Below are 23,051 nucleotides of genomic sequence, written 5' to 3' on the forward strand. Positions count from 1 at the left end.
GCTACAGGCTACCAAATCACACTGGGGAATGGGATGACCATGTCTTTACCCACCTATGTACAATGTGTATGGAAAAAGAACTGTGTGATTGTGGGGAACTTCTTTTAAAGTGGCATAGTCTGGGGGTCTCAAGCTGCCAGTGCTAAAACTTCCTTGGAACTTCTTAACATTATAGGTGATATTTCCCAACTCCCTTCGTATCTATGAATCTATGGTTCAAAATGGGTGTCTACTTGCCAGTCTGAACCAAATGCTAATGAAGGATTGAAGTTTTCACAGAGAGAGAGAGAAGTAACAGTGTGTCCCCTCCACCAATTGTTTACTTCTTCCTATCTTGAGGTGCACATCTAAGGTTTGTTCTAGTATATGTTAGGGGACAAAGAAGACACCCTGTCATCCTTGACCTAGGAAGTAAACGGACAGCGAGTTTGCTTCACGAAAGAGGGATCTCAGCCAGGCTTGACTGAAAACATTGGAAAGAACTTTGGGTGAGAGAAGATTCTTTAGCCAGGAAGAAAATTTGTTAATTAAATTTAGTCTCTAGAAAGCATGTTATGATTTTGTTTTCTATGTAACCATTCTCCCCCTCCCCCCTTTGGGAATAGTGAAATGTAAAAATGGAGAAAGAGCTGATTCAGCAACAGTGCAAAGTTTCACAGAGCAACTGTAACAGTAGTCATCTTGTGATTATGGGACATACTTGTTTCACAAAGGCAGAGGCATTTTAGACATTTGTGATGTCATGGGATTAGCCCATCTGCTCTGGTTATCAAATGCACTTCTTATAGCCAGTGGTTATTCATCTATAGGGCTCCTATTCCTTCAGGAATTGGAAACATCCTTGCAAACTACTTCTGAAGATTACTGGGAATATTTTGAAAATCCACTGGCCCCTCTAAACTTAATGAGCCATTTAAAAATCAATCACACAATTTAGCTGCATTATCTCTAACCCATAAAGTCTCAAGAACTTGTTTTGTTTTGCAATTTAAGAGTGTGCTTAAGAGCTTACATTGGTCTGTTTAAGTGAATGTTACTGAACAAGATTATCCGAACCACAATAATTAGCAGTGTAACTCACCTTTTCACATTGGTTTTCCTAGCACTAGTTAGGACCACTGATGTTTACAGCTTAAGTAGATATATCTGTCTCTGCTTCTGGAATACAAAAATGTCAGACGAATCTAGTTTAACAAGATTAAAAACTAATAACTGATGGTAGTGAAAGGAGCCAGGAGGGAACAGCCATCTTCATTTGGATTTAGGAGGAACAGAGAACACAGAGCTACCACTGAATCCAAACAAACCTATAATGTCTTAACACTAAGCTTCTTTTTTAGAAACAAGAACAATCTAATTGTTTAAGAGACCTTCCTCCATTTTTCTCTCTTTACAGCTGGATAAGGGGGACTCAATGTTTGCATTTCCCCACTTTAATCAAGAACAGAAGCCCGTTAGGATTTTACTATGAGTATACTTGTGAGCTTAAAGAATGATGATTTTAATCTAGCAATCATCAATTCAGGGGCGGCTCTAGACATTTCGCCGCCCCAAGCATGGCGTCATGCCGTGGGGGGCGCTCTGCGGGTCGCCCGTCCCACGGCTCTGGTGGACTTCCGAGCTGCGGGACCAGCAGACCCTCCACAGGCACGCCTGCGGGAGGTCCACTGGAGCCGCGGGACCAGCAGACCCCCCCGCAGGCATACTGCCGAAGGCACCCTGCCTGCCACCCTCCCAGTGGCCGGCCGAGCACCCCCTGCGGCTTGCTGCCCCAAGCACGCGCTTGGCGTGCTGGGGCCTGGAGCCGCCCCTGCATCTATTAAATGTTTTAGGGAGAGGGAGATGGTGTATGAGGTAGCATGAGTTATAGTAAAGGCACAAGTTTCCACGCTGCTTAAACTATTGGAAATAGTTTTACTAGAAATGAGCATGTGGGGAGACGACTGTTGGTTAAGCACGTTTCTAGAGAAAAGTGTAGCATACCCCGAAGTCTGAAGTTTACTTACAAAATTTTAAGGTAGAAACTGATGCAGGAAATTGAAAATTGTCTATTTCAGAACAACATAAGTTTAGCTGTCACTTTTTTCTATTTCTCTTTCCTCATTCTTCCTTGTCAAATACATGTGCATGAAAATCCAATCTTTGTCTCTTAAGAACTCATCCACTTAAGAACTCATCCACGTTTATTGGCTTTGCTGTGTGATAGCACAATGGAGTCTTTTTGTTATGTTCTCAGCCAAGAACTGTGCCTAAAAAGTTCAGGTGTGCATTCGATACCAGTATGGCTTACCCAGGGACTGTTCTTCCACCATCTGTGGAAAAAAAGCATCCCTGCCAAAATAAAAAAATAGAATAGCTGTAATATCTAAAATTATTCAAAACGTTGACTTTGCATTCAGATGTTTCTTTATTAACTACATAAAATACTGCTGTTGAGTTCACTTGAATTCTGTACAGAATAAGGCTCAGTGAACAAAAACCAGAAGATGGGAAGGGAGATTGGGACTGGCAGACAATGGGGACAGAGAACATGGATGGAATGTTGTCCATAGGACCTATGCCTCATTTGTGGCAGAAGTTGGTTGAGGTGTAGTGGATGAGGCAGAGGATTACAGAAAGAGAAATGCTGATCTCCTGGTTAAGACAGCTGAATTCTGCCCTTGAAAACTGGATTCTATCCCTGCCTCTTCCACAGAGTTTCTATGTAATGCTGGGCAAGACACATAAACCAAAGCTTTTCCCCTTTTCTGTGTGCCTAACTTGGGACACTTCAGTCTGAGATGCAGAAGTTCTGAGCAACTCACAGCTACAACCGAAATCAATGGGAGCGGTGCTTTGAACATATGAAGTGCTATATCAGGCTAAATACTCTGAAACTATTAAATTCTAAGTGTCTCAAACTGGGCACAATTAATTTTTGGATTCTTCTGACTGCCTTCTCTCTGTGCCTCAGTCCTCTATCTGTAAAATCAGGATAACGCCCTCTGAGACTGACATGGAGCTGCTATGTAATAATTTAAGAGTACTGAGATGTAATAACTTTATACATGATGTATCTGACCAGCGAGATGAAGTTGTTGTACAATGGGTTGTAAGATTTTCCTGTACAAATGTATTCATCTGACTTAATAGAGGGCTCTTGGAAAAACAAGAAGGAAAACATCATAATAGCTATAGATAAGAAAATCTTCCAGCAAACATTGAGGGAGGGGGCAATTACAGGACAATGGTATACTTCCAGGCTCTAGCCTGAACTGACAGTTGTTTTGCCATGCTGGAAACAAGATCAAAAGGAAATAAACAGTTAAAAACCGCTTCTAAGGAGGAGGGGCAGGGGCAGGTGAATTATCAGGAGCTGTCCAGAGGGACAGTTTGACTAGGGTTGCCAACTTTCTATTTGCAGAAACCTGAATACCCTTGCGCCACCTCAGGCCCCACCTCACCCCTGCCTGTTCTCCAAGCCCCTCCTACGCTCACTCTATCCCCCTTCCCTCCATCGCTCGCTATCCCCTACCCTCGCACATTTTCACTGGGGCTGGGACGGGGGGTTGGGGTACAGGAGGGGATGAGGACTCCGGGAGGGAGTGCAGGCTCTGGGGTGGGGCTGAGGGGCTTGGGGTAAGGGAGGGGGCTCAAGGCTGGGGAGTGGGACCGAGGGGTTCAGAGTGTGGGAGGGGGCTCCAGGGTGGGGATTAGGGTGAGGGCTCCAGGTGGTGCTCACCTCAGGCAGCTCCCAGAAGTGGCAACATGTCCCTCCAGGCGACATGTTCCTGGCCAATGGAAGGTACAGAGCTGGCGCTCAGGGTAGGGACACGTGCGGAGCTTCCCTGTCTGCCCCTGCCCTAGGAGCTGGTGGGACATGTTGCTGCTTCCAGGAGCCACCTGAGGTGAGCACCACCTGAAACCTGCACCCCAAAACCCCTACCGTGCCCCAACTCCCTGCTGCAGCTCAGCCCCCCAGAGCCTGTGCTCTGAACCCCTTCCTGCACCCCAGCCTGCCAGCCCCGCTGTGGCCAACTGGACTTTTAATGGCTTGGTAAGCGGTGCTGACCGGAGCCGCCAGGGTCCCTTTTCCACCAGGCGTTCTAGTAAAAAAACGGATGCCTGACATCCCTAAGTCTGACACAAAGGGTACATGTACACTAAAAAAAACAACCAAACCCATAGCAACAAGTTTCAGAGCCCGGGTCAACTGACTCAGGCTTGTGGGCATAAAAATTGCAGGGTAGATGTTTGGGCTAGGGCTGGAGCCTGGGCTCTGCGACCCATTCCCCTCGTGGCGTCTCAGAACCTGGGTCTAGCCATCGTGCAAATGTTTACACTGCCATTTTTACCATCACAGTAGTTAGCAGTTATCCTAGGAAACCTGAACTGATTAAAATTGTAGTATGATTCTTTGGACAGTGTTGCACCTATCTGTTTGTACAAAGATGAAGTTTTAGGGAAGATATTTCAAGTAGACTTCTAAAATGAAATCAAATACAGATAGTTTGAGTGGACATCACTGGGAAAGAAGAACAAATAGTGATTACTAATCATCCCCAAATTCCCTTATTAGAAAAGTGACAGTATTATTATTCAGTGGTGGGTGAGTGTGGGTTAGTTCGTTATCTTAACAAGATTGCATCTGTGGTGGGAAAAATAGCTGCTGCACTTCACTTCTAATAGAACTGGTAGGCAAATAGTATGAAGCTATTTAAGAAAAATGTAGTCTTACTTTATCTTCTCATTATGTTCCCATTAATCTCAAGATGTGGCCCTTTTTTACTAATATGTTTTGACTGGATACTATGAATCTTGCTGCAGTTTGGTAGTACTGTGATATTTTCTAGTCTGGCTGATGCTGTAGTATGTATGCTTGGCTAGAAGAGTACTGTTTGTTTGCCTGTAGACTTGTTAATTATCCTGTGAATGTAAAATATAATTAGTGACTTGTTAGTAAAACCTAATAGCTTGAGAGTGAGAGATGTATATAATATTTTATTAAAGCAAAAGCTGGCAGAGTTTGCATCTTAAAAATATATTACCTACAGCACTATTTCTTTCTTAAATGACTTTGTGTAATTAGCTTGGTTAGACTAGCCTTGTGCTTCTGAAAATAATTAGATACCACAGCCAGCTGCAGCTGGTTTGTTCCCAGCTTCACATCATAACGTATGTTTGATTAGAAAACATGTAACTAGTGAGGAACTCCTTTAAATCCCACTATTTCTACACATCTGTGGTATTAGTACATTCTCTTGGCTAAAAGCTATGGCCTTTTTCTGTACCTGACTGTGAGCCAGATTCTGCCTCCCTTACTCACGTTGAGTAGTCCCTTTACCACATGAATATTTCTGTTGATTTCAAGGGGACTAAACATAAGTGAGGACCAGATTTCTGCCACCTTCTAAGACAAGGGTTCTCAAACTGGGGGTCATGACCCTTGAGAGGGTCGCAAGGTTATTACAGGGGAGTCGCAAGCTGTCAGCTTCCACCCTAAACCCTGCTTTGTCTCTAGCATTTTAATAGTGTTAAACTAAAAACACATTTTTATATTTATAAGGGGGGGTCGCACTCATAGGTTTGCTATGTGAAAGGGGTCACCAATACAAATGTTTGAGAACCACTGTTCTAAGAGCAGCTATTTGTTTTAAGCCAAAACTTGCCCTCCTTATTGTGAACAGACCTGAGATTTTTATCTTTATAACTGTAATGTAATTTCATGCTGAATAATGAAACAGAAACTATAGTAAACATGATATGGATCCTAGACCATGCATGCTCCACTCTGGGTCAGCAAATCCTCAGACAGGGCAGGAAAGAGTCCCCAGAATGTGCTATCGCATTAATTGGCAGCACTTCCTAGAACCGGCCCCCCCACCCCCACTCTGTGGACACAGTGAGCATCTCACTTGTCCTGGACTACCTCCTTGCTCTCAGTACATCAGGCTTAGCTCTCAACTCTATCCGGGTACACTTGGCAGCACTTAGTGCCTTCCTTCCTACCGGTGGAGGGCACCTCTGTCTTTACAAACCCTATCACTGAGCTTCATGAAAGGCCTGCTCAACCTTTTTCTACCAGTTGTGAAGCCAACACCTCCATGGAACCTTAACCTCATTGTCTCCGCCCTCACGAGACCATCATTCGAACTCATGACAACATGCTCCATAGAATCATAGAACTGGAAGGGACCTCGAGAGGTCATCTGGTCCAGTCCTCTGCACTCAGAGCAGGACTAAGTATTATCTAGACCCACCTCTCTGTGGAAGTGGCATTCCTGGTTGCCGTCGCCTTGGCCAGATGAGTCAGTGAGCTCTCTGCCATGATGACAGACCCTCCTTACATGGTATTTCACAAGGACAAGGATTCCTTAAGGCTACCCCCCAAATTCCTTCCTAAGGTGTTGTCCAAATTTCAACTCCATCCATCCACTTACTATGTTCCATCTGAAGCCACATGCCTCCCCTACTGACGGAGCCCTGTACTCTCTCAATATTCACTGTGCCCTAGTGTTGTACTTGTACAGGAGTAGACCTTTTAGGAGGTCTCCAAGGCTCTTCGTCGCCATTGCAGAGAGATCAAAGGGAAAAGCCATCTGTTCCCAAAGGATCTTTAAATGGGTCTCAGGGTGCATGCAGGCATAAACGCTCTAACCTACTCCCTCCCGGGGGTATGACAGCACCTTTTACAAAAGTGCAAGCTGCCTCTTCAGCCTCTCTAGCTGATGTCCCATGGCAGGACATCTGCAAGGCTGCGATGTGACGCTTTATCCATGAGTTTATAGTGTGCTACACCATAACGCACACGGCAGCAGTGGACATGGACGTGGGCCACATTGTATTAGACGGCTATGTCATTAGCATCCTCGCACCCACCTTTTCACTGATTATGACTTGTAGGTCACCAACCTGTGGAATACACATAGGGACCATCACTTGAAGAAGAGGAGGCAACTCACCTGTAACTTGAGGTTCTTGGAGATATATGGCTCTTCTCTGTGTTCCACTGCCCACCTTCCTTCCTCGTTGCTTCAGACTCTATTCTGCAGTGGTAAGAGGGGAAACTGGAGTGGTGTCAACTCACACTGCCCCTTATATCCTCGTCCAGGAGCATGAGGAGATGCATTACACATGTGCAGGTCAACAGGTATTGCTTGGAAACACCTCCGGACTCAGGCTCAAGGTGCGCGTGCGCACCCACATGTGGAATACAGATAGGGACCACACATCTTGGAGAACCTCCAGTTACAGGTGAGTAACCTCTTCTTCCACCAAGAACATTGCATGTAAATAAATTCTAGTCCTGTAGATAGACCAGTCATAATGTTTTGTGCACAAAACCAAACACACAACTTGAATTACAGGAGTTCAGTGGTTTAGAAATCTGAACTCTTCCATCTTCTCTCTAGCTCTTTAAAGTGGCTCCATTTTCTTCTATTTTCTGTAAATCTTGATGGTAGTTGTGGGTTGTGTGAGTTTTTTTTATTTTTTTTATTTTACTCAGGACTTTATATAACATTGAGGGGATTTTTTTTCAGGAAGTTACCATGTTTTTAAATAAGTCAACATAATGTTTTCAATTAGGCGTTAGACTGGGGTGCGTATGTGCACCCATGCAGTTTTATTGTCTGTAAAATAATTGTTCTTGTATTGAAATTAGGTAGCTATTTGTATCAAGCACATTCCTTTTCTCTCTAAGTGTGTTGGCTAAATATCACAATGCTGCTTCAGTGAAATTGCTTCACACTAGGATAGATTTTATGATATCTGACAATAGCAGAAAGTAAAGTGTCAGACAGTATTTGTGAGGCTTTTAAAAGTAATTGACTATTTATGCTTTTTTGTTAATTTTCAGCCTTTAAGATTTTTAAAGTTGCTATTACTTTTGGGTCATTCCCGTGCTAGTCACAGCTACTAAGCTTACACAGCCTTTAGTAGTGTATGTTGTCGTATGCATTATAACTTCTGTGATTGCCTATCATAAGACTAGGCTAGAATCTGATTCTAGACTGGACTACCTTACCTCTTTAATATTGGTCATTAGTTCTAGTCACTTTCAGAATGTGAGAAAGTTTGCATTTTGCATAGACTCGCTTCTCTTCACACACACACACACACTATGAGCCATTATGGGTTTCTCATGTCTTGATGAGCTTCATAATTGAATTACCTTAAACATAAATTGGGTTTAAGGAAAGGTGGAGTAGCAGCAACACTTCCTTGTGACTTCAGTTTCCTGTGCATACGAATGGGGAAATTGCTGTTTGGAATGAAGAGAGAATAACTTTTTAAACTTTGTTATAAGATCAACACATTCTTCCATGTGCCGGCTTAAGAACAAAGCAACTAATTTTTTGTTTCCTGGTGGCCTTTCTCCAGCACAGCAGAATAAATTGCTTTTGGACTCTAGCCATTAAATCAGGTTGTGAGTAAGCTACTCTTTTCGCCCTCTGCAATTTTAGCAGCAGTCTCTTGGCCTTCCTTTATTGAGGAGAAAAATGCAGTACTTGGGGCAAAAGTCCGCAATGTTTAGGTGCCATCTTGGGCTATCTAGGTGAAGGTAATGATCCTATGGACTTCTTGTCAATTTTCCAATACTGATAATTGCACAAATATCAATCTTCTTGATAAAAAAAGTTCTGATGTCTAAGACTATGAGAGAGTGAATGAAGAATTTATATTGCTTTTTACACAGTCAGCACACTGCTAACATTGAGCTAATAGTGGTGTAAAGTGCTTTGAATTACCTAACATAAAATCAAATCTAAGTCCTAGATACAGTCTCAACTGCAAAGGCTTCTGTTTTGTTTCTTCTGCATCAAGCTTTTGACTTGGGTGCTTGTTTTGAAGAGAGATCCAACGTTTTTAAGTTTTTCTGTAGCCGTTCAGTAGATCAGTTATTTTACAGGGCCTATTGAGACAGTTAGCATTGCTATAAAAGTACTTTGTGAAGACTGTTTTCTGAAAAAGACAGTTATTCTAATGAAAAATAACTGCAAAAGAAAAAAAACTGCAGAAAGGAAGGGAGCTTGAAGTTCAGATTAGTTCTTAACTTTGCTGCCTTAAAAAGACATCTCAGAAGGTATGTAAGTTGGCTGTAAACTTATACCAGACTGAAGCTAGACATGCCTGTCTGCAGTGGTCAGATTAAAAATATGAAGGAAAAGTTTTGTGTTTTGGGGAGATAGACAGGTATACTTTTTTAAGGAGGTCATCATTGTAAAAATAAATTGTTTAATGCTTTAGGAGCGATTACATTATAAAATAAACTGCTTGTCCTTTATAAAAGAAAAAAGCAAAATAAATCGTAGACTTTATTTTTAAAAATAGATAGCTGGCTGCACTTGTTCAAAAAGAATGGGGGCTTTTTTCTTTTAGTTATGACTGTGACAGGTTTGGGCCCCTTGGAGTGTCACCTGATGTGCTGGGGTGCTACAGAGTCATCCTGTTCTGCCAGCCTGGGTCCCCTTTACCTGGCCTTGCTGGGTTAGGCTCCCCAGCCTCTTCCAGCCAAGCACACAGGCAGGGCCACACCCAGTTGCACAGAGAGACAAAGACCCATCTGCTCTGGAAGGATTCAGCCTTAGGAGCTTACCTTGACACTCTGGTGCCCACTCCCGTTAAGGGGTACAAACCCAAAGGTTTTATGAAATCTGCCCCCTCCCTCAATGTGGAGGGAGATGTGCACATCTTCTTGCTTCCCCCCATTAGAAATTACATAAACTGGATTATATTATTATCAAGCAGTAAGTTTATTAACTACAACAGGTGAATTTTAAGTGAATATAAGAGGTAACTGACAGAACAAAGCAGATTACTGACCAAATAAAGCTAAATGTGCAAGCTAAGCTCAGTACACTTAAGAAACAGGTTACAAAATGTAATTTTTTACCCTAAATGTTATTTTAGGTAGGTTACAAAGTTTCTGTGGTTCAGAGTTCCTGTTATATTTCTTTTCAGACTGGACCCTTGTCTCAGTCTGGACTCCCCTTCCCTTCAGCTGGCTTTAGCAGTCTTTTCTCTTGGGCACCCTAGCCATGGAGAGGAAGAGTCCCTTTTTGGCTTCCACCTCATCCTTAAATAGGGTTTACATAAGGTGTGAATCCTTTGTTTCCCAGACTTGACTCCCCTTCACTTCCAGTGAAAAGTTACAAGAAGTCTCAGGTAGTGTTTAGTATCAGGTGACAAGACCATCTGACTCTATAGTGTCAAGCGTCCATGAGTCAGTGGCAGTATGGAGCATCCACAGGAAGGCCAAGCCTTTTCACAGTCCATTGTCCTCACTGACTGGGTCATCAGCCCTGTCTGGCTTTTCTGTTGTTGTACCTGACATGTTAGCAGTGGGTATCCCCCAGAGGTGAAAGTAAGCCAGTGCGCCCTGATACGGCGTACTGGCAAGAGCCGGTGCACTCTACCGGGGCAGATCGGCTTCCCCCGGCAGCCATTTAAAAGGCTTGGAACCCCTTTAAATCGCTCAAAAACCACTGACTGGGCAGGATTTTTGCAATTCCTTCTCAACTGCATGAAACTAGTCCCTAGATTGCTGGAGGGGGGTGGGGGGAGAGGGGAGGACCCAAATACCTATGAAACATTTAAAGATTTTCACTCAAAAACCCTCCCTATAGCTATTGAGAGCAAACACTTTCCACTTTCTAGAGTTCTGAAATTTCCTATATTTCAAATTGCCCTGTGCTGCCCTGCCAGCCGGTCCCCCCTGCCCTGCGCCCCCAGCAGTGCCCCGCCAGCCGGTCCCCCCTGCCCTGCGCCCCCAGCAGTGCCCCGCCAGCCGGTCCCCCCTGCCCTGCGCCCCCAGCAGCGCCCCGCCAGCCGGTCCCCCCTGCCCTGCGCCCCCAGCAGCGCCCCGCCAGCCGGTCCCCCCTGCCCTGTGCCCCCAGCAGCGCCCTGCCAGCTGGTCCCCTCTGCCCTGCGCCCCCAGCAGTGCCCCGCCAGCAGCCGGAGCCCCAGCCCTTTAAATAGCCACCAGGGCCCTGCTGCCGCCTCCTCGGGGACATGGCAGCAGGGCTCGAGGACAATTTAAAGGGCCGGGGCTCCAGCCGCTGGCGAGGCGCTGCTGAAGGTGCTGGGTAGGAGGGGAACGGCTGTCGGGGTGCTGCTGGAGGCATGGGGTAGGGGGACCAGTTGGCGGGGTGCTGCTGGAGGCACAGGGATAGGGGGACCAGTTGTCAGAGTGCCGCTGGAGGTGCGGGGTAGGAGGGACCGGCTGGTGAGGTGCCGCTGGAGGCGCGGGGTAGGGGGGACCGGCTGGTGGGGTGCTGCTGGAGGCGTGGGGTAGGGGGACCGGTTGGCAGGGCAGAACAAGGCAATTTGAAATATAGGACATTTCAGAACTCCAGAAAGTGCAAAGTGTTTGCTCTCAATAGCTATAGGTATGGTTTTTGAGTGAACATTTTTAAATGTTTCATAGGTGTTTGGGTCCTCCCCCTCTCCCCAGCAATCTAGGGACTAGTTTCATGCAATTGAGAAGGAATTGCAAAAATCCTGCCCAGTCAGTGGTTTTTGAAGGATTTAAAGGGCTCCCACTGCTGCTACCTCTGGGGCTCTTTAAATCACCACCGAAGTCTGGCTGCTGGACTCCTGGGGTAGCGGCACTGGGGCTCCAGTGGTGATTTAAAGGGCATGGGGCTCCCGGCTGCTGCTACTGCAGCAGAGCCCATGGCCCTTTAAAGCTCCACCAGAGCCTGGGGTGGCAGCTGGGAGCCCCCCAGGCTCCAATGATGATTTAAAGTGCCTGGGGCTGCGCTGCAGTAGGGCAGCTGGAGCCCCAAGCCCTTTAAATCACCCCTAGCTCTGGGGCTCCAGCTGCCTCTGCAGCTGGTAGTTCCGGGAGTGATTTAAAGACTCTGGGGATTTAAAGTCCCCACCTCTTCTGGAAGAGGCCACGTCTCTTCCGGTTGAGGCCCCTGCCCCTCCTAAGGACTCCAGAGTACCGGTAAGTCCTTTAAGTTACTTTCACCCCTGGTATCACCCCAAAGTAGCATAGCTGAAATACAGTTACAAAGTCAATATTCTTAACTTGAGATACAGAAATGATACAAGCATACAAATTGGATTATCATATTCAGTAAATTATAACCTTTCCAATATCTGTAAAAAGACCTAACCAGATCAGCCACAACGTCACTGGTTCATTCACTTGCACGTCCACCAATGTAATATACGCCATCATGTGCCAGCAATGCCCCTCTGCTATGTACGTCAACCAAACTGGACAATCCCTACATAAAAGGATAAATGGACACAAGTCAGATATTAGGAATGGCAATATACAAAAACCTGTAGGAGAACACTTCAACCGCCCTGGACACACAGTAACATATTTAAAGGTAGCCATCCTGCAGCAAAAAAACTTCAGGACCAGACTCCAAAGAGAAACTGCTGAGCTTCAGTTCATCTGCAAATTTCACACCATCAGCTGGGGATTAAACAAAGACTGTGAATGGCTAGCCAACTACAAAAGCAGTTTCTCCTCCCTTGGTGTTCACACCTCAACTGCTAGAAGAGGGCCTCATCCTCCCTGTTTGAACTAACCTCATTATCTCTAGACTGATTCATACCTGCCTCTGGAAATTTCCACCACCTGCGTCTGACGAAGTGGGTATTCACCCACGAAAGCTTATGCTCCAATACATCTGTTAGTCTATAAGGTGCCACAGGACTCCTTGTAACCTTTCCAATGATATCTTACAAGACCCATCTTGCATAAAGTATATCTGTTCTATCATATTCATATCATAAGCATATTTTTCAGAAAGAATATGGAGTGAAACGTCGCAATGACTTCATAAAAATGTTCAGCACGTGAATGTGGTCTACGTGAGTTGCACACACGTTGAACAAAAGAGATCCCATAACTTCTCAAAAGCATTCCAAGAGCTAACACTTCCCCTATGAGGAATTTACCTAGTGGACTGTAATTGCTTCAGAGGACTGTCTTTTTTTAATTGCTGCTGTTTTCTCTTAAAGCTATGGCCTGCTTGCACTGAGGAAACTACCTACTTACTGAGTCTAATAACATTTCATGGGAGTTGTAGTGTTAGACAAGGCTCCAGAGACCAGAAACATTTTCACTGTGTGATTTTAAATTTGGTTTAAAACAAGTCTAATCAAAACAGTAACTTTAAAAAAAAAAAAAGTTTTGTCAGGCAAAGCCTTGTCTACATTCTAACTTTCCCCAGTTCTAATACCAAAGCTAGCGTTAGAGCCAAGGTGTAGGGAACTCTTTTTAACTTGGCTCCTTGTAGACATAGTCTGTATCTAGGTGGAATAAAGAATTAATGAGTTAATCTTTCAGCTACTCCAGCCTGGGTTCAGATTCTGGGTTTGATTACAAGTGAAATGGAATTTGGTCTCATCCTAATTCTCTGTTGGTGCAAATGGTAAAACTCCAGCTCAGCCAGTGGCTTCTTTGCCCCTTGGGCGTTTTAGACTGAGTGTTGGGCTGGATTTTTAGTTTTCCCTCTGAATCTACTATGCTTACGGTTATTAACTGAGCCCCTGACATTATTTTAGTGATGTTAGTAACTGAATAGTTCAATTTTGGCAGTGCTTAACGTTCTTTCCAAGATCCAGTGATTAGCTTTACACTGTATCTGTTATAAGCTTGTTTGTTAAGTACTGTTACACCATATAACCTTATCAGTTAAAATCCAGACCCTTTGAGTAGGGTCAGGAGAGGTTGCTAATCCATTTCACTACATTAAGCCACTTGTATTTGGATAGCCAAGTGTATAACTTACACTTTTCCTATGCAGGGTGTTTGATAGTGGCTGATTATTTTCTGTTCTTGGTCGTTCATAAATCTAGATTGATTAAAATCTGTGCAAGACCTAAACAGTTTTGAAATGTTAATTCAAAAACTATACAATGTATTACTTTAAAAATGGTGTCAGAATGGCTTGTAACCTGCTATGCCTTTTGATAGAAAATCTAGGGCCACGGCTTCAAATGCTATTCTTCATACAGTTTAGTTTTGGACTCTAAACAAATGATTGCTGTTTAACAATTGGCATGCAACCCAGTTTTGAAGTACAGCCATATAAGGTCTGACAGAATTTGTGCTAAGGGGTTTTCAGAGTGAGGTCATGATAAACTTAAATGAAACTTGAGCTGCTGCTTTAATGTCACTAGCAAATATAATTAATCTCTCTAACAAATACACTCATACAGTGAAATGAATACTGTATTTATATTGCCTCTGGTTTGTGGAGAGGAATATTTAAAGGAGTAAACTGTAAGGATTTTTGGCTTGATTCTGTGCTTCTTAAAATAGCTAATTTAAACATAGGTTCTGGAGTTGTGCTAGCAGGTTGTCACAGTTCAGGTTATGTCTTAGCCCTGGTCTACACTGGTGGGGGAGGGGGATTGACGCGTAGCTGAAGTTGGCGTATCTTAGGCCAACTTACCTGGCCGTGAGGATGGCGGCCAGTCGACCGCTGCCACTTCCCCATCGACTCTGCTTCCGTCTCTCGCTGGAGTCCCGGAGTTGACGGGAAGCGCGATTGAGGATCGATTTTATCACATCTACACTAGACATGATAAATGGACGCCCAATAGATTGATCACTACCCACCAATCCAGCGGGTAGTGAAGACCTGCCCTTAGTTTTCCCTATGACAGGGCTTTGACAGTATGTTGGTAAACACACAAACTGGTGTTTCCTCTTTTTAAATAATGTAAAGTAACAAATACTCTCTAGAATGTCTGTACATCTTTTAAAGCATTTCTGCCAAAAAAAAAAAAAAGAAAAGTTACACCTCTGATTAGCAATATAATCCCACAAAGTCCTGTATTTGAGTATTTAATGATGTGAGTTTCTTACCTTTTTTCAGAACCCTTTCATAGTGGCCACACAGCACAGACACCTGAAGCGTTTCAGTATTAACAGGCTGTTGTGTAGAATGCTTTTGAAATCATTCTGTCTTCTAAAACTACTATTCAGCATAAGAGGAGGCATGTCTGCCCAGCAAAATGATGGATTTACATAAACTGCTTCCGATTCCTAGGGCAATGGAATAGGAGACAGAGACCACAAGCAGCACTGACTGCAAAAAGAAAACTCAGTCGGTAGAGTCAGTTACCTCCACCCTATCATCTTTCTCTTTCCCAAGAAATGTCTGCTTCCCAACTCCAGAAAGAGCCCTCTGTGGATCATAAATAGATCATGGGCTTGGGCAGGAGCAAAGCTTGGAGCTGGCTTCCTCACAGCCCCTCGCCTAACACCTCTAGTATCTTCTGCCTCTACCTCTTCCCTGCCTCTGTTTGGTTTGGTGGTAGTATCTGTCAGTTAACAGATAGATACAGCCAGTCTCTCCACTTGATGATCCACCGATGGGTTGCCAAATGAGGTCTGAGGGCATTTTCTGAGGACAGAGTGGCATTTCTTGGGTAGGGGGAAGGTGGTGTTGAGTTCCTTTGTTTCCCAGGAACATCAGTGTATGGAGGAAACAACGTGTTTACTTCAAAAGTAATTCAAGTCAGTGATTTTTAAATTGTATATATCTCTTTGGTGGTAGTAGAATGTGCATTCATTTTATTTAAGTTGGCAGCTCACTTTATTGAGGTCAGTGCGTAAGAAATCAGGATATGTTTCCCCCCCCCCCCCCCCCCCCGTTCCTCTTCCCTCACCCCAGAAAAAAAGACCCCAACAAACGCTGACTTTTCCATGTTCATCCTGGCACTAGTTAGGTCCCTTTTCTAATGGAGATGTGATGTAGTTAGTTTGTTTATTTCTCATTGTATTCTTCACAGCTATACATGTCTTGGTCTCTGGTGTGGAAGAGTAGATGGACTTCATACTCTTAGGTCAAACTTTAACTCCTCTGTCTTGAACCATGTGTTCAAGGTCACCATTTATAGCGTAATCCAAGATCATGGAGTCTTCATGATATGACAGGATCAAGTGTTGCTTTGTGTTTGTGGTGAGCGTGGGTCTGAGGACAGGAGAGGGTAGAGTGCTGGCATTGTTTAAAAGTTGGCTTTAGCTCCCAAGGCTGTTTGGTTCTTTGAATTTCTTAAGAAAATACTTTATTCCCTTTTTGGCTCAAGTACAATTTTCCTCCATTATGTCTCCCTTCTTCTATCAAGCCTTTGTGATGTGTTCTGTTTAGTGGAGTTTGCTTTTCCTAGACTAGAGCTATCGCTTCAGGTCACTGCTTCACTGGAAAAGTTGGTTTCCCTTGTGGATGCAAGTAGAAAAGTAGAAAGAATTCTGTTTGGAGTGTGATCTAGAACTCATTAGATCAGGTCCTGGATTGTTGGGTTTTTTCCAAATTTAGTGTGAGGGACTAATGTGTCTAGCTGTTTGGGTATAGCAACAAGATGCTCACCTAAGACCAAAGCTTGGACTTCATGTGACACAGATGTAGTGTCTGTGTATGTGGCCAGGGGGTGGGATCACGGTTTGTTCTGCAGCTCACTTGAACAGAGATTTGCATGATGTTAATACTGTTCATGTGCACTTGTATCACATTAGCATCTAGAGACCCTGTCAAGGCTGAATCCCCACTCTGGCACTTCAAATGCAGAAGTGGGGCCCACAAGGATTTTAAAAATTAATTCTGGCCACTCCAGGCTTGTATTACACTCCCAAGGTTACAGCTCTTCTCTGACCTTGGCTTGGTAAACGCTGCCACTACCCAAATGCAAAAAACCTTTTGAACCCAGGAAGAAGCTACCTTGGGAATTCCTCCCTGTGGGATGCCCTCAAGCCCTTTCACCCCACCCTCCGGGAAAGAGCTGAGAAAGAAAACAAAGGAAATTAGCTGTTGCCACCAGCTAATCAAACATACACAAACCTCTTAGGACAAGGTAAATTTTATTAAAAACAAAAAGAAAGAAAATACATCTGGAACTTAAGCTTGTACTAGATTTTAAAGGAGCAATTCAAAAATTAAGCACCCAAAATAGCTTTTGTGGGGGTTCAACTTAAAAGTTTTACAAGCAAACAAAAGCATCTGGGGTTAGCACAGAGAAGTCCACAAGCCAAGATAAAGAAATAAACCTGATCGCATCTATCTAAACATTCCGAGTCCCAATGATTCCTTCGAGGTACCTGGTTCAAACCTTGCACAGCATTGCTGCTCCATGTCCCTGCAGCCCATTGAGAACAATGGAGAGACAATTTTTTCCCATTTTAAAAAGTTCTAGCCTTCCCATTGGCTGTTTTGGTCAGGTGCCCACTCCCTTTTCTTTACCTGGGGACTTTTTAACCCTTTTTAACTTTACAGGTAAAGCAAGCAGCCACCAAGAGGGACTTTATAGCTAATTGGCCGGCTGGGTGTCCATAAAAGGGAGCTCCCCTCCTTCATTTATCATAGGCCCCAACTGCGATTGGGGTCCTATTATGCTATGGACTGTACGGGCATGTAGTATGTGTCAGTCCCAGCCCTGAAGACCTTACGATCTAAGTAGGCAGGACAGAGGGTGGGAAAAAGGAAGTGTTATTTCCCCCGTTTTGTAGATGGGGGAACTGAAGCATGGAGAGTGGTGACTTGTGAAAGGTCATGCAGGAAGTCTGTGCGAGAGCTGGGAACTGAACCCAGTTCTCCAGTATCTTAATCACAGCCCAGCTGTTCTCCCTGGTAGAAACAAAGGCACACACGTCCCGTCCCCTCCTGCCTGCTACTACTGCTTAGAAACTTGTATTTGAGACTCAAAGGAGCTCTTATACTTAGTTGGAAGGTTTGTTACAAATTTAATGGAAATTCTGGGAACCAGAGATGTGTGTTTATTTCATAGACTACTGAAAATATTTCTTGAATTTCATAGCAAATTAACAGCTTGGCCCTGGGCTGAGGCTGGTGTTGTGGATCTGAAGAAATTATACATAGGCTCCCTAGAATTGCACTGAATATTGTTTTTATCACCATTCATAATTGTCCTCAAAAGGAGAAAACAACAAATGTGAGGCACAGGAATGGAAACAGGCCCAGAACACTGAGCAGCAAAACACATTTTCTCAGTTGAACTGGGAGGAGCAGATGATAATGACATGGCCTGCGGCTGTTAATGAGAACATCATTCCAGTCTGACCTGCAGTTAGTGACAGTATGACGCCACACCTCGTATAGTTCCCGTGTTTTAGTCAAAATACATTTGTACAAAAATACTGTAAAACTAAACCCACTCAGCATAGTGGCCTTGTCTAGCACCGGGTGAAGAAGAGCTTATGGCCTCTGTCAGGATGGTTTGACGTGGTTGTTTCACTTCTGTGCTCATGACACATACTGTGAGTAGGACAGACCATTGGAAGCAATCACTGGAACTAACTACTGAAGCAACTATTTGCAAAATCTGTATTAGCAAATGAAAACATAAATAAATCTGTTTCAGTGATGTATGCTGGGTTAAATGCACCATATGCATATATCAGTTGTATGTGTGTAATACGTGAAATGTATTGTGAGGTATGCATCTGCTACTATTTGTATACATGTAATGCACCTGCTCCAAGGAGCTGTGCCAGGACCTACAGAGCAGGTGCTCAGTTCACAGACAAAGCAACAGTTGAGGGTAGTACTCTTATCTGTTTGGGGATTAACTGAACTGGTCTGTCCTCTCACTGGCCAGCGAGAACTGTTGCAGGAACAAATGGAGTGAGACCTTCTTAGCTGCAACACCTAATCTGCAATAGTTTTTCCCTCCAGTTAGAGTAGCTAAAGCAATAGAGGATGAATGAGTTCCTTGCCAGCATTCCCAGTCTCAGAAAGAATGTTTTTACATAATATCACCCACATAGTCATTGCAGAGAAGAGTTTACTGGCCTCTCGATCAGCCCCCATAATCCATGTGAACAGCATGGTACTTAATTGCTGTCATTGTTAATTTACTATACATGCTATGTTGGATGCATACAAGATTTCCAAACTGGTGGATATTTATTTCCTTATAAGTCAGTGGAATTGCTTAAAATGGACTTATACCGAATCAAAGTTTAATTAGCAGAGGACCCTTTCTGTAAGGTAAAGCAGGATTCTCAGCTTGGGGGATTGTGACCCAAAATTGCATCAAAGGGTTGCGGGGCTGGCCAAACTCAGCTCCTTGCTCTGGGCATTGTGACCTGGTGCATGAAGTCACAGCACTGCTCCAGGTTTAGCCTAGCTGCTGCTCTATCATGATGATTTGGTGGGGGGGGACGGGACGAGTGTCTGGTCCACATTTCAGTGAGCAGTATTGCGACCTCAGAGGTTGTAGTACCCAGAGCAGAGAGCCAAGCCCAGCTAGCCCCATGGGACAGGAGCCAGGAGAGGGGTGGTGGTCATATTCTCCAGTAAGTGCTGGCCCCGATGTATCCTCTGCTCTGCAGCTGAGCAGTGCCGGGGAGTGGGGAGGAGCAGCATCACATCTTGGGGCATCTCAGGAAGTCTCTGGGTTGTGACAGGCAATCAGGGTTTACAGATGGGTCAGTTGAGAACCCCTGAGGTAAAGAATACAGGAGGCAAGGAGAGGATTGTGGGAAGCTGAAGAAAATGTTTAGCAGTTCTCGCAAAATCCTTCTTTTCCTTGATTTTAGCCTGGGCACGCTGGCCAAAAGAAGATTACTTCTGCCACTGTTGCTTTGTCTAGCCAAACTTTGGCTCAGAGACCATGATAAAGATTAATTACATACTGCAGGTGATTTGGCTCTGTGGGTATTGGGAAGAAATGACATGGCATCTTGCCAGCAAGTTGTGGCTGTTGGATGTTTGAATTAAACTAAAGATCAAAATCCATGGGTGCCACAGATATTCAAGAGTTGACAAATGTGTTAACATTTAGCTGGAGATACCTAATCAGAATGACTGACTCCTTGATGACAGCAGCAGAGTCCTGTGGCACCGTACAGACTAACAGACGTATTGGAGCATGAGCTCGACGAAGGGGGTACTCACCCGCGAAAGCTCATGCTCCAATACGTCTGTTAGTCTATAAGGTGCCACAGGACCCTGCTGCTTTTACAGATCCAGACTAACACGGCTACCCCTCTGATCCTTGATGACAGTAGACTTGATTGCACTAGCATTCCTTACAACTTCCTTGTGGTATTTCTTCATTTGTTGCCTCTCAGTTGCAGTTGTGCAGGATTTTCCCCCCTCTTCAGACCGTGTAATTGTTGTATAACCTTTGCTGATTAGACAATTTGTGATGTTAAATTGCTTGCGAAGGAATTTTTTTGTTGGTTTGAAGTGCATCCCTCCGTGCACAAATAGTTGCAGTGTTTGAGCTCTGGTTATGTGATTTATCATTTGAATCTAATGCTTTTTGTGCTTCTAGTTCCCAGACTTGGGTTTCCTGGGATAATGGACTTGAAGGGGAGGCATAACTTTTTTTTGGCTGAAAATAAAATATTTTCCACAGTTTCATCACCTTCCTTACTGTTAACTGACCTGAAACTAACATAAGGTGCAGAACATTGATTGAAGTAAATTGGGAGTCTTTCCACTGAATTTAAGGGGAGTTGGATCAGGCCGATAGAGACCTCGAAGTTCAGATCCTTATTGCTTTGCTGCTTGTTTTCTCCCCCACAGTCCTTTTTTGTATATAATTTGCAGTTTGGAGTTGATCTGCATACTGTTTAGATGCTCCGTTAACAGTTCACATGTACATGGTGGCAAAATCAATTATTGCTTTGTTTCTCACTGCCATGTAATAATGCATCTTATACCTTTCCCTAAGAAAGGCCCTGTGTACTCTCCAGCAAGCTGGACTAAAATCTGTGGCAAGGCTCCCTGATTTTCTGTGGCATTTTGGTGAAAGAAACTGGAATTTCTGAGTCTTGTTCAAAATAGAGGGTCTTACTGAATTAAATAGATGAGTAAGTAACTTCATATGAAAATAGCAATGAATATTATAGTGATTAAAGTCTTGTTCTTCCCTAAATAAAACACACTGTCTAAAATGGCTTTATGGGCTTTCCTATTCATTGTCTCATTGATGTCTATACTAAATTTGCTCAGATTGCAGATAGATAATTTTTTTTCCAGCTGTCAGCCCTGCACACTTACCCTTTGCTGTTAAAGGCAGGTTGGGGTCTTTTCGTTATCTCCATTAATAGCATTTCTGCAGGCCAAATTATGCCCTCCATGATCTATGTAGCCCTGTCAAGGAAACAGGAAGCTGGTTTTGGAACCAGATAAATGGGTTGAGGCTTTTGACACTGGGAAAGGGCGGATTAATCTTTTCTTTCCCTCCTGTTCCCTGTTGTTTTCTCCTCTGGACAGTAGTTGTGGATGGTGATGCAGCAATCCTTGACAGTGGTCAACTCCCTCCTTCCCCATCCATGACTTCATGCAACAACAATGGGAAAACACATCAGCTAGAAGTATCTGCTAAACAGTCAGCAGTAAAATAATTACACATTCTGATTTTCAAATGGCATTATTAGTGTTCAGAATTTCCATTATTGAGATGAATGGGGAGTTCACACCTCTCAAAGCTAATGTTTCAGACTGTCTACCCCTCAGGAATATGGGTCTGAATCAGTGCCAATTTGGAAGAACATGTTCACAACTATAAGGGCTAGAAACTTTTTTAAAATTTAAGTTTAGATTCTTGAGCACAATTCTGTGGCAGGTGCTTGCTCCTGAGCACAGTTCTGTGGCCAAATAATTGCAGAATACACCGTTACCTACTCATAGCATATCTTTTGTAATGGGATGAAAATTGAGGGTGCAGTAGTTGCCTCAAATATTTTTTTAAAATTTAAAACAAAAAACATAATGTTTAGGATGCTGGTGTTTTCAAATTCTTATTATTTGCTACACAGGTAATATCGCTACAATCTTTTATATTTAATAATTTCTAAACATTAAAATTGCTCCAACAAATTAGTTCTTATTTTAAAGAAAAAATTACTGTTTTTTTATTTTATTTTTTTCGCACAAAGGGAACCCTTTGCAAAACTATAGATGTCCCTAAAGTAGTAAGGGAATAAAAAGCATTATATTAAAGTGCTAAGTATTACTGTACTTACTGCTTTCTAGGAACAGGCTACAGGAGGGGAAAAAATAAAAGGATGATAAATATTTTTAATTTCTCTAGTGAGAGGGGGGAGTCTTGATTCTGAAAACTTCCAGGTGGTTTGGTCCTGCTTATAGTGAAGTTGATCACTATGCCACAATATTGTAACTTCATGATAAAAATGGGACTAATTAAGGGACTAATAGCATTCTTATCATAAAAACTGTAAGTTCATATCTAAGGTGGGTGGTATCCTTATTTTACAAATGGTGAAACTGAGGCAGAAATTGTCTTATCGAAGACCCCAAAGGAAGTTAGTATTTGAGCCAGGATTAGAGTTTGGGAGTTCTTTGTTTCCAATCCTTTGCTCAGACCACATCTTTTTTAGCTGTAGGGAGGATGGCGGAGTCATGTGTCTTTATTCATGTATATAGTAAAGAATCTAAAACTCTCAGCTTTGTATAGGCTTTCTGGCAAGCAAAAATGTATAGCTCTGCATCAGACACAGTGTTGTCACAAAAAGAACAGGAGGACTTGTGGCTCCTTAGAGACTAACAAATTTATTTGAGCATAAGCTTTCGTGGGCTACAGCCCACTTCATCGGATGCATGCAGTGGAAAATACAGTAGCAAGATTATATCTATATATAGATATATACAAATGTACACACAAAGAACATGAAACAATGTGCGTTACCATACGAGAGTGATCAGTTAAGGTGAGCTATTACCAGCAGGAGAGAAAAAAACTTTGTAGTGGTAATCAAAATGGTCCATTTGCAGCAGTTGACAAGAAGGTGTGAGGAACGGGGATTGAGGAGGGAATAAACTTGGGGAAATAGTTTTACTTTGTGTGATGACCCATCCGCTCCCAGTCTTTATTCAAGCCTAATTTAATGCTGTCCATTTTGCAAATTAATTCCAAGTCAGCAATCTCCTGTTGGAGTCTGTTTTTGAAGTTTTTTTGTTGTAATATTGTGACTTTTAGGTCTGTAACCGAGTGACCAGGGAGGAGATGTCACAGGGTTCAGTTCTGGCAAATTGAAATGCCTGCCAGCTGTGCTGGGAAGTCTCAAAGAGATTATGTTATAGGAGTGGGTTTTGAGGTCAGGA

The 23,051-nt window shown here is 43.4% G+C and overlaps 1 protein-coding gene across 3 annotated transcripts in view; it reads left to right on the forward strand.

Annotated features, from left to right (window-relative positions):
• The window catches only part of RASSF3 (Ras association domain family member 3), a 156,217-nt gene that overhangs the window by 120,317 nt on the left and 12,849 nt on the right, over positions 1–23,051 (forward strand). The gene's annotated exons all lie outside the window — the stretch shown is intronic.

Source organism: Gopherus flavomarginatus, chromosome 1 (assembly GCF_025201925.1).
Source record: "Gopherus flavomarginatus isolate rGopFla2 chromosome 1, rGopFla2.mat.asm, whole genome shotgun sequence".
NCBI lineage: Eukaryota > Metazoa > Chordata > Testudines > Testudinidae > Gopherus > Gopherus flavomarginatus.